The sequence below is a fragment of the Coregonus lavaretus genome (assembly GCF_964263955.1).
Source record: "Coregonus lavaretus genome assembly, chromosome: 21".
NCBI lineage: Eukaryota > Metazoa > Chordata > Actinopteri > Salmoniformes > Salmonidae > Coregonus > Coregonus lavaretus.
Window position 1 is genome coordinate 8,282,095 of NC_140008.1, and position 8,854 is coordinate 8,290,948.

The 8,854-nt window shown below is 45.6% G+C and overlaps 1 pseudogene across 1 annotated transcript in view; it reads left to right on the forward strand.

The window, feature by feature from the left end:
* LOC311148739 (solute carrier family 15 member 5-like) overlaps positions 1–8,854 on the forward strand; it is a 90,976-nt pseudogene that overhangs the window by 53,544 nt on the left and 28,578 nt on the right. The window lies entirely within an intron of this gene.

Below are 8,854 nucleotides of genomic sequence, written 5' to 3' on the forward strand. Positions count from 1 at the left end.
GACTTCTATATGGTGTTCTATACTGTATGAATTCTGAGGATTTAAAATATGAATCTATAATCATGCTTCCCTTTCAATGTCAATGTGTATTTGTAACATTCTAACCCTGTTTACAATAGTGCTTTGACGAAGAAGCTTTCTCCAAAACGTGTCAGCAAGTAATATCACTGAAGGGAATTAATCTGCCGTCCTGCACCTTATTTTACAAACAATGAGCATGAGAGGGTGGTGACCTGGGGGATCTGAGGTACTAGAATGCATAAAAATATATATATCCTTTATAATAAAGCATTGCATTCATATCATCACATTTGCGTAGTGGCATAGAGCAGTAGAGTAGAGGCACTTACAGAAGTTGTACACATTGGGGACATTTTTAGTAGCATAATGGCCGAGAAAATGTTGGCCTTTTATTTTACATTTTAGTCATTTAGCAGACGCTCTTACCCAGAGCGACTTACAGTAAGTGAGTGCATACAGTATTGTTTATTTTTCATACTGGCCGCCCGTGGGAATCGAACCCACAACCCTGGCGTTGCAAACGCCATGCTCTACCAACTGAGCTACATCCCTGCCGGCCATTCCCTCCCCTACTCTGGACAACACTGGGCCAATTGCGCGCCGCCCCATGGGTCTCCCGGTCGCGGCCGCCTACGACAGAGCCTGGATTCGAACCAGGATCTCTAGTGGCACAGCTAGCACTGCGATGCGGTGCCTTAGACCACTGTGCCACTCGGGAAACCTATAAACGCATTACATGCAATTCTATGTCATTTTACATGACGAGACTTTGGTAGAGTATTTGTTAATACCACACAAATGATGGAAATGGCAGGCTACACTGACAACCTGAGAATCACAGATCAATAAAAACGACCTTGTCTTGAATCCATCAATAGCCGAGGCCTAGGTGTGTGGAGACACATATTATAGGCTACAATATGAGGAGGAAGTTATAGTCCTAAAAATGCTTTCCAGTTTCACTGACTCACCCAATGATGCACAGCTCCCTCACTGGTGATGGCCGATGCACTCGTGCCAAAAGCCTATCTCTCTCTCTCTTTTGTAAAACAATATTTGGAAGTTGATTAAGTATTTTGGTGGCCTACAGCATAGAGTCTAAATAAATGATGAAGTGCAACGCTTGAGAGATGAGAGTTCAGGCTCCTGTCTATCAGAGCAGAGAGGGAGAGAGATCATAGAAAGTGAATCTCATTCTAGTTACATTTGAAGTCGGAAGTTTACATACACCTTGGCCAAATACATTTAAACTCAGTTTATCAGAGCAGAGAGGGAGAGAGATCATAGAAAGTGAATGTCATTGTCACGACTTCGGCCGATGCTGCCTCTCCTCCTTGTTCGGGCAGGCTTCGGCGTTCGTCGTCACCGGCTTACTAACCACGGCTGCCCCAATCATCATCACAATTGTCTTGTCTTGTCAATCACACACACCTGGTTCCTATCCCCTAATTAGTCAGTGTATAAGTGTTCCCTCTACCCCTTTGTCCTTGTGGGGGATTGTTAATTGTGAGAGTAGTGTAGCTCGGTGGAGCTACTCATAACATTGTGTTGCCAGGGTAGATTTCCCTGTGCCTATGTATTATTGGATTCCGTTACAGTGTATTTGCCAGGGATGTTAGTTTGCCCTGTGCCTGTTTCGTTGATCGCTATTGGAGCGCATTTGTGTGTCAACAAAGGAATAAACTCTGTATTCTGTGATTCCTCCCCCTCCCCCCCCTCCTCCCTCTCTGTGGATGAGTTCGTCAACCGTTTTGAAAAGAAGGTTGACGACATCCGATCCTCGTTTGTTAAGTGAAATGACACTGTTGGTCCTGCTCACACTGCCCTACCCTATGCTTTGACTTCTTTCTCCCCTCTCTGCAGATAAAATCTTGCGACTTGTGACGGCCGGCCGCTTGACCCTATCCCCTCCTCTCTTCTCCAGACCATCTCCGGTGACCTTCTCCCTTACCTCACCTCGCTGATCAACTCATCCTTGACTGCTGGCTATGTCCCTTCCGTCTTCAAGAGAGCGAGAGTTGCACCCCTTCTCAAAAAACCAACACTCGATCCCTCTGATGTCAACAACTACAGACCAGTATCCCTTCTTTCTTTTCTCTCCAAAACTGCCGTCTTTAGCCAACTCTCTTGCTATCTCTCTCAGAATGACCTTCTTGATCCAAACCAGTCAGGTTTCAAGACTGGTCATTCAACTGAGACTGCTCTTCTCTGTGTCACGGAGGCTCTCCGCACTGCTAAAGCTAACTCTCTCTCCTCTGCTCTTGTCCTTGTAGACCTGTCTGCTGCCTTTGATACTGTGAACCATCAGATCCTCCTCTCCACCCTCTCCGAGCTGGGCATCTCCGGCGCGGCTCACTCTTGGATTGCGTCCTACCTGACCGGTCACTCCTACCAAGTGGCGTGGCGAGAAGCTGTCTCCGCACCACGTGCTCTCACCACTGGTGTCCCCCAGGGCTCAGTTCTAGGCCCTCTCCTATTCTCGCTATACACCAAGTCACTTGGCTCTGTCATATCCTCACATGGCCTCTCCTATCATTGCTACGCAGACGACACACAACTAATCTTCTCCTTTCCCCCTTCTGATAACCAGGTGGCGAATCACATCTCTGCATGTCTGGCAGACATATCAGTATGGATGACGGATCACCACCTCAAGCTGAATCTTGGCAAGACGGAGCTGCTCTTCCTCCCGGGGAAGGACTGCCCGTTCCATGATCTCGCCATCACGGTTGACAACTCCGTTGTGTCCTCCTTCCAGAGTGCGAAGAGCCTTGGCGTGACCCTGGACAACACCCTGTCGTTCTCTGCTAACATCAAGGCGGTGACCCGATCCTGTAGGTTGATGCTCTACAACTTTCGGAGAGTACGACCCTGCCTTACACAGGAAGCGGCACAGGTCCTAATCCAGGCACTTGTCATCTCCCGTCTGGATTACTGCAACTCGCTGTTGGCTGGGATCCCTGCCTGTGCCATTAAACCCCTACAACTCATCCAGAATGCCGCAGCCCGTCTGGTGTTCAACCTTCCCAAGTTCTCTCACGTCACCCCCCTCCTCCGCACACTCCACCGACTTCCAGTTGAAGCTCGCATCTGCTACAAGACCATGGTGCTTGCCTACGGAGCTGTGAGGGGAACGGCACCTCCGTACCTTCAGGCTCTGATCAGTCCCTACACCCAAACGAGGGCATTGCATTCATCCACCTCTGGCCTACTGGCTCCCCTACCTCTGCTGAAGCACAGTTCCCGCTCAGCCCAGTCAAAACTGTTCGCCGCTCTGGCACCCCAATGGTGGAACAAGCTCCCTCACGACGCCAGGACAGCGGAGTCACTCACCACCTTCCGGAGACATTTGAAACCCCACCTCTTTAAGGAATACCTGGGATAGGATAAAGTAATCCTTCTACCCCCCACCAAAAAAAAAAAAAAAAAAATTGTAATGTGGTTATCCCACTGGCTATAAGGTGAATGCACCAATTTGTAAGTCGCTCTGGATAAGAGCGTCTGCTAAATGACGTAAATGTAAATGTAATTGCCCTCCTGCGTCTGACTCCTTCCACCACACTCATCACAGTCATTCTAGTTATGTGAGAGATACAGGCGTGCTTCTCACACAGCCACCGTCTCCAACATATACTATGCCCACATACTCTAGTGTAGCTGTGGGGCTTACAAGTCTGAATTTCTTACAGCCTAATTTTCAAGACATCAATGTACAGCAACATTTTTAGGTGTCACTGCAGAACACCCTCCATATGCATATGCACACATACTCAGAGGTGGGGCTTACAAGACTCACATTTCATATACTCAGAGGTGGGGCTTACAAGACTCACATTTCATATACTCAGCGGTGGGGCTTACAAGACTCACATTTCATATACTCAGAGGTGGGGCTTACAATACTCACATTTCATATACCTTTCAAGACATCACTGGAGGACAAACATTTGATTTGATATCAGAATATACTTCAAATAAAATAAATAAATGTAGGCTACAGCAGAACACATATTATAGTATATAGGTTTCCTGCCTATCTGATAATATGAAGCGCATATTCAGATTAACTTCACAGTACAGAACAAGTTTGTAAAGTTTTCCAGAACCTCCCACAACACGGCCATTTCCTGGTTCGTCTTCTCCTCCCTATTTCTTGTTTTGCTCCTGGTGTCTGTGACACATCTGGGTCCTTTAGCAATCCATGACCTCACATAGGGGACTGGGTTGACTTTGGTCAAGGGGTGGGCCAACAAGGTTCAGAAAGAATAGCCTTGATATGGTGGAGGTATGCAGAGAGGTGCGGGTTGAGGTGCAAATCAGATTCATTTGAGAAAATCCCTGCTGGCCTTCTGCACTGGAGATGGGGATGGTGCTGACCACCATCAACATCTCTTTAAGTCCATCTGGGGATGGTGCTGACCTCCATCAACATCTCTTTAAGTCCATCTGCAGATGGGGATGGTGCTGACCACCATCAACATCTCTTTAAGTCCATCTGGGGATGGTGCTGACCACCATCAACATCTCTTTAAGTCCATCTGGAAAGTCTCCTTTATCATTACCATCAGTGTCCCTGTACTGCCTGTAGGCCCGTATGACCATACGTGGACTGTCAATGCCAATCCTCTGGCAGAGAGATTCTATCACTGTTTCTCCATACAGTGCTCCTGCATCCTCTGGCCAGTATTGAGCATAAAGCACCTTCAGCTCCTCTATGAACTGGCTGTATCCTGTATTGTCCACCGCCTGTCCTCCTTGAGAGAACCTTCTAGCCTCCATGTTCCTCGCCAAGCTTTTGAAAAACTCCCTCTGATTAAGGACTCTGTCGCTGGGTCTTCCACCATTCAGTTTGACTCCTTGGAAAGAGTTCTCCTGAATCCCTCTCTGGCTGAGTTGTGTGTCGGCCTGGCTGCTCTGCCATGGCACTGAACACCCTCACTTCCCTGGTGACTGCCCTGTGTGCAGTAATAACACCCTCACTTCCCTGGTGACTGCCCTGTGTGCAGTAATAACACCCTCACTTCCCTGGTGACTGCCCTGTGTGCAGTAATAACACCCTCACTTTCCTGGTGACTGCCCTGTGTGCAGTAATTACACCCTCACTTCCCTGGTGACTGCCCTGTATGCAGTAATAACACCCTCACTTCCCTGGTGACTGCCCTGTATGCAGTAATAACACCCTCACTTCGCACCCCCTAGTCCTTTTTCCACCCAACTTCATCTAGAATTGTTGAATGGGTTTCCTGTAAACAATAGATATTATATTCCTTCTCTTTGAGCCATGTAAATATTGTTCTTCTTTTGTTATTATCTGCTAAGCCATTACAATTATAACTGGCTATTACAATTATAAGCTTTGAATGTTGCTTGACAAGCCAGGGGTTATACGCTTGTTTGGTCTTGAACTGAGCCTCCGTCCAAATTGCACCTGCTCCGTGCACTTCGTCGGTGGATGGACATATGTACAAATAAGAGAGCAGGTCTGAAATCAGTGGGGAAGGATTAGGATGACTCCACAGAAGGATCACCGCGCTTTTACATGATGGTTTTTCTGGGAGGCTGGAGAAATAACCAGGAGGCAACTTGATTTAACTCTGATCGCTTTTTTAAATGTTTACAGTGCAAACAGTAAACAAATTGTATAAATAATGCGTGAGGTACCGGAGCCGGGCAAATAGGTGCTGGAACAAATGAGGTCAAATCTGAGAGGTGCCAGATCCGGCTCAAATTAAGCACTGGAACCCAGGTCTGGAGTGTATGACATTGGTGTATTGGTACTGAATATAGTATAGATGGAGACAAGACTGATTGGAACAGAACCAGTGAGACCCAGACCAAGACTCAACCACTAGAGACCTCCAGACCCATGTGTCCAACCTGTAAGGAGACTTAGACCAGTTTAAATGTGGACAAATGAGCCCCAGAGTGTGAACATTAATGCTAGTGTGATGATGATGCTGTCAGTACAGCATAGTGTGGTGAGTTTCAGAGTTGGTCATTAGTCCTCATAGGGGATGGTTTCATTCTATGGAGTAGCAGTGGTCTTCATGACATTGTGCATGTTTTAGATAAAATCCATTGCGGTCAACTGCACAGACTCACTAATCTACAAATCCACTTGCATCTCAAATATTGACTCACTAAGTGGTCCAGATCAGTGATTCGGCGCCTCTCCTTGATCAGACTGATCCCCTCCAACACACTGGTGCCTGTTTCTCACTATAGAGAACAGTCAAGCCAAGCAGGGCCAAACTGGGCTGGATAACACTACAGAGCTGAGTCAAGCAGGGCCAAACTGGGCTGGCTAACACTACAGAGCTGAGTCAAGCAGGGCCAAACTGGGCTGGCTAACGCTACAGAGCTGAGTCAAGCCAAGTTCTGGAACCATCCTTGAAAGGACAATGTGTAAAGAAAATATCCCAGCCAGTACAGTCCAGTTGTGGTCAGCTCTGTTGTGTGAATCTTGTTTCTCCATACCTCTAAATGCCATCTTTCTAGATGGTGCCATTTTCAAATAAAATAAAATGTAATTACATTTGTCACATGCGCCGATTACAACAGGTGTAGACCTTACCGTGAAATGCTTCCTTACAAACCCTTAACCAACAATGCTGTTCAAGAAATAGAGTTAAGAAAATATTTACGAAACAAACTAATTTAAAAAAACAAATCAAATCAAAAAGTAACACATTAAAATGATATAACAATAATGAGGCAATATACAGGGGGTCATTCTTGAGGTGGAGTAGCTCTGCCAGTCAATGTGTGGGGGTTCAGGTTAGTTGAGGTCATTTGTAAAGTGACTATGCATAGATGAACAGCAAGTAGCAGCAGTGTAAAATCTAAAAAGGGGGGGGGGGGTCAATGTAAATAGTCCGGGTGGCCATTTCATTAATTATTCCCCCATTCGTTTGGGATTGAGACCTGCAGTCATCTTGATTTAAGACCACTTTTGAGAAGTGTTCCACAGGCAGTAAATCTATTGTAGAATAAATGGAACCTGGATCCATTTCATTCTATTAACATGGCTTATGTGTGTTATAGCAGTAATGGGGTTAAACTGATATTAAAATGACAACTCCATAGGTGGGTACCAGGTCAGGGGAGTTCATCTCTGCTCCCAGCATCCCTGGGACAGTACTGATCAACATAGCTGACCTGATGCAGAGGTGGACCAGTGATGTTTTCCTCTCAGTGGTGAGACTTGCCCTTCCATTTGATACACTGTTAACTCATAAGATCATACAAGATGTTACAGGCTTATTGCATGTGGAAACAGACCTGCATTCAATTACTATTTAAAATAAATATGAATACTTAATAAGCAGTGCTTGATTGAGTTTGCCTGTTGTAATGGAACCAATAGAAAAGTCCTAAAAGTACAAACATCAAAAACTTTTCTCGTTCAGTTAGTCCCTCCCTGTTTCAGCTAATTATCTTCAGTTTGGTGCCTAGTGAATACGACTCAGGTCTCTATGGAAACATCAATGTAAATTCACCTTAGATTTTTACTCCTCACTTTCCCTTTCAGGTCCATAGGGTTTTGCTGCACCCTGCTGGAGACTGGAGCATACGGCAGTCCCTGGCTTTCTTTGTGCACCTGGAGGATGAGGCCCTCCTCACCTGTTGTGACGGGTCCAACAAATATCCCCTGGTGAAGGCAGGGTCCTATCTCATCCAATGCTTCAATGACTCTTATGGGAGGAAGTGAGCATTTCCCATGTTAACCTATGGAATTAATTGTACAGCATTGGATTGGTGTTGGCATGGGGCAGAGGGAGTTTACATATACCAGTCATTTCCTTTCAAATCCATGAAGGGAAGTGGACAAGTTCAAACTTAGAAAGGAGATAATAGTTACACACCCCATGTGTCCTGATAACTACAGGAATGAAACCATATTGAGGTTGTCTGCTTTCTATACGGTTTGAGGGGAGAGAGAGAGAGAGAGAGAGAGAGAGAGAGAGAGAGAGAGAGAGAGAGAGAGAGAGAGAGAGAGAGAGAGAGAGAGAGAGAGAGAGAGAGAGAGAGAGAGAGAGAGAGAGAGAGAGAGAGAGAGAGAGAGAGAGAGAGAGAGAGTAGAGAGTGAGAGAGAGAGAGAGAGAGAGGACATCAGGTAAAGTTCTGGAGATGAGGGAATATGTGTGCAGAAAGAAACCCTCAGGTATGGTTAACCACAGTTAGGCCCAGTATGGACTATCAATACAAGTGACCATTTAGAATGTGACCCAGTTCAATGGGTCTTAACAGAACTGGGGGATGTCAGCCATGAAGTTGTCTAAACACAAATGGAACATAATTTGTTTCTGATTCATTGTTAATGGATTTTCAATTAGGAACACAGGGGGAAAACCTAACACAACAACACACATAACACACAACCAATAAAAACAAAGTGGTAGGAAACCACTAAAGTCATTACCATATTGTCATTTTCTAATGACAGGGAGAAAACATGTAAAATCTAGAAGACTACTTTAGATCTGGTCAAAAGAAGCCTAGTGCACTATGCAGGGAACAGGCAGAGATTTGGGACAGAGACAGTAACTCCTGTATGGAAATCTTCATTCTAATGACAACCACTAACATTACAGTATGATATTCTAATATTCTAATGCCAGTGAGCAAATCTCCAATCTCCACCCTATTCCCTATGTAGTGCACTACTTTTGATCTGGTCAGAAGTAGCCTAGTGCACTACGTAGGGAACAGGGTGTCATTAGGGACAGAGTCAGTAACTCCCCTGGGTATGAATTCTCTCTCTATCTTATCTGTCTTCTATATTATGTTCTCCTCTCCTCCTCTCTTCTCTCCTCTATTCACTCTATTCTAT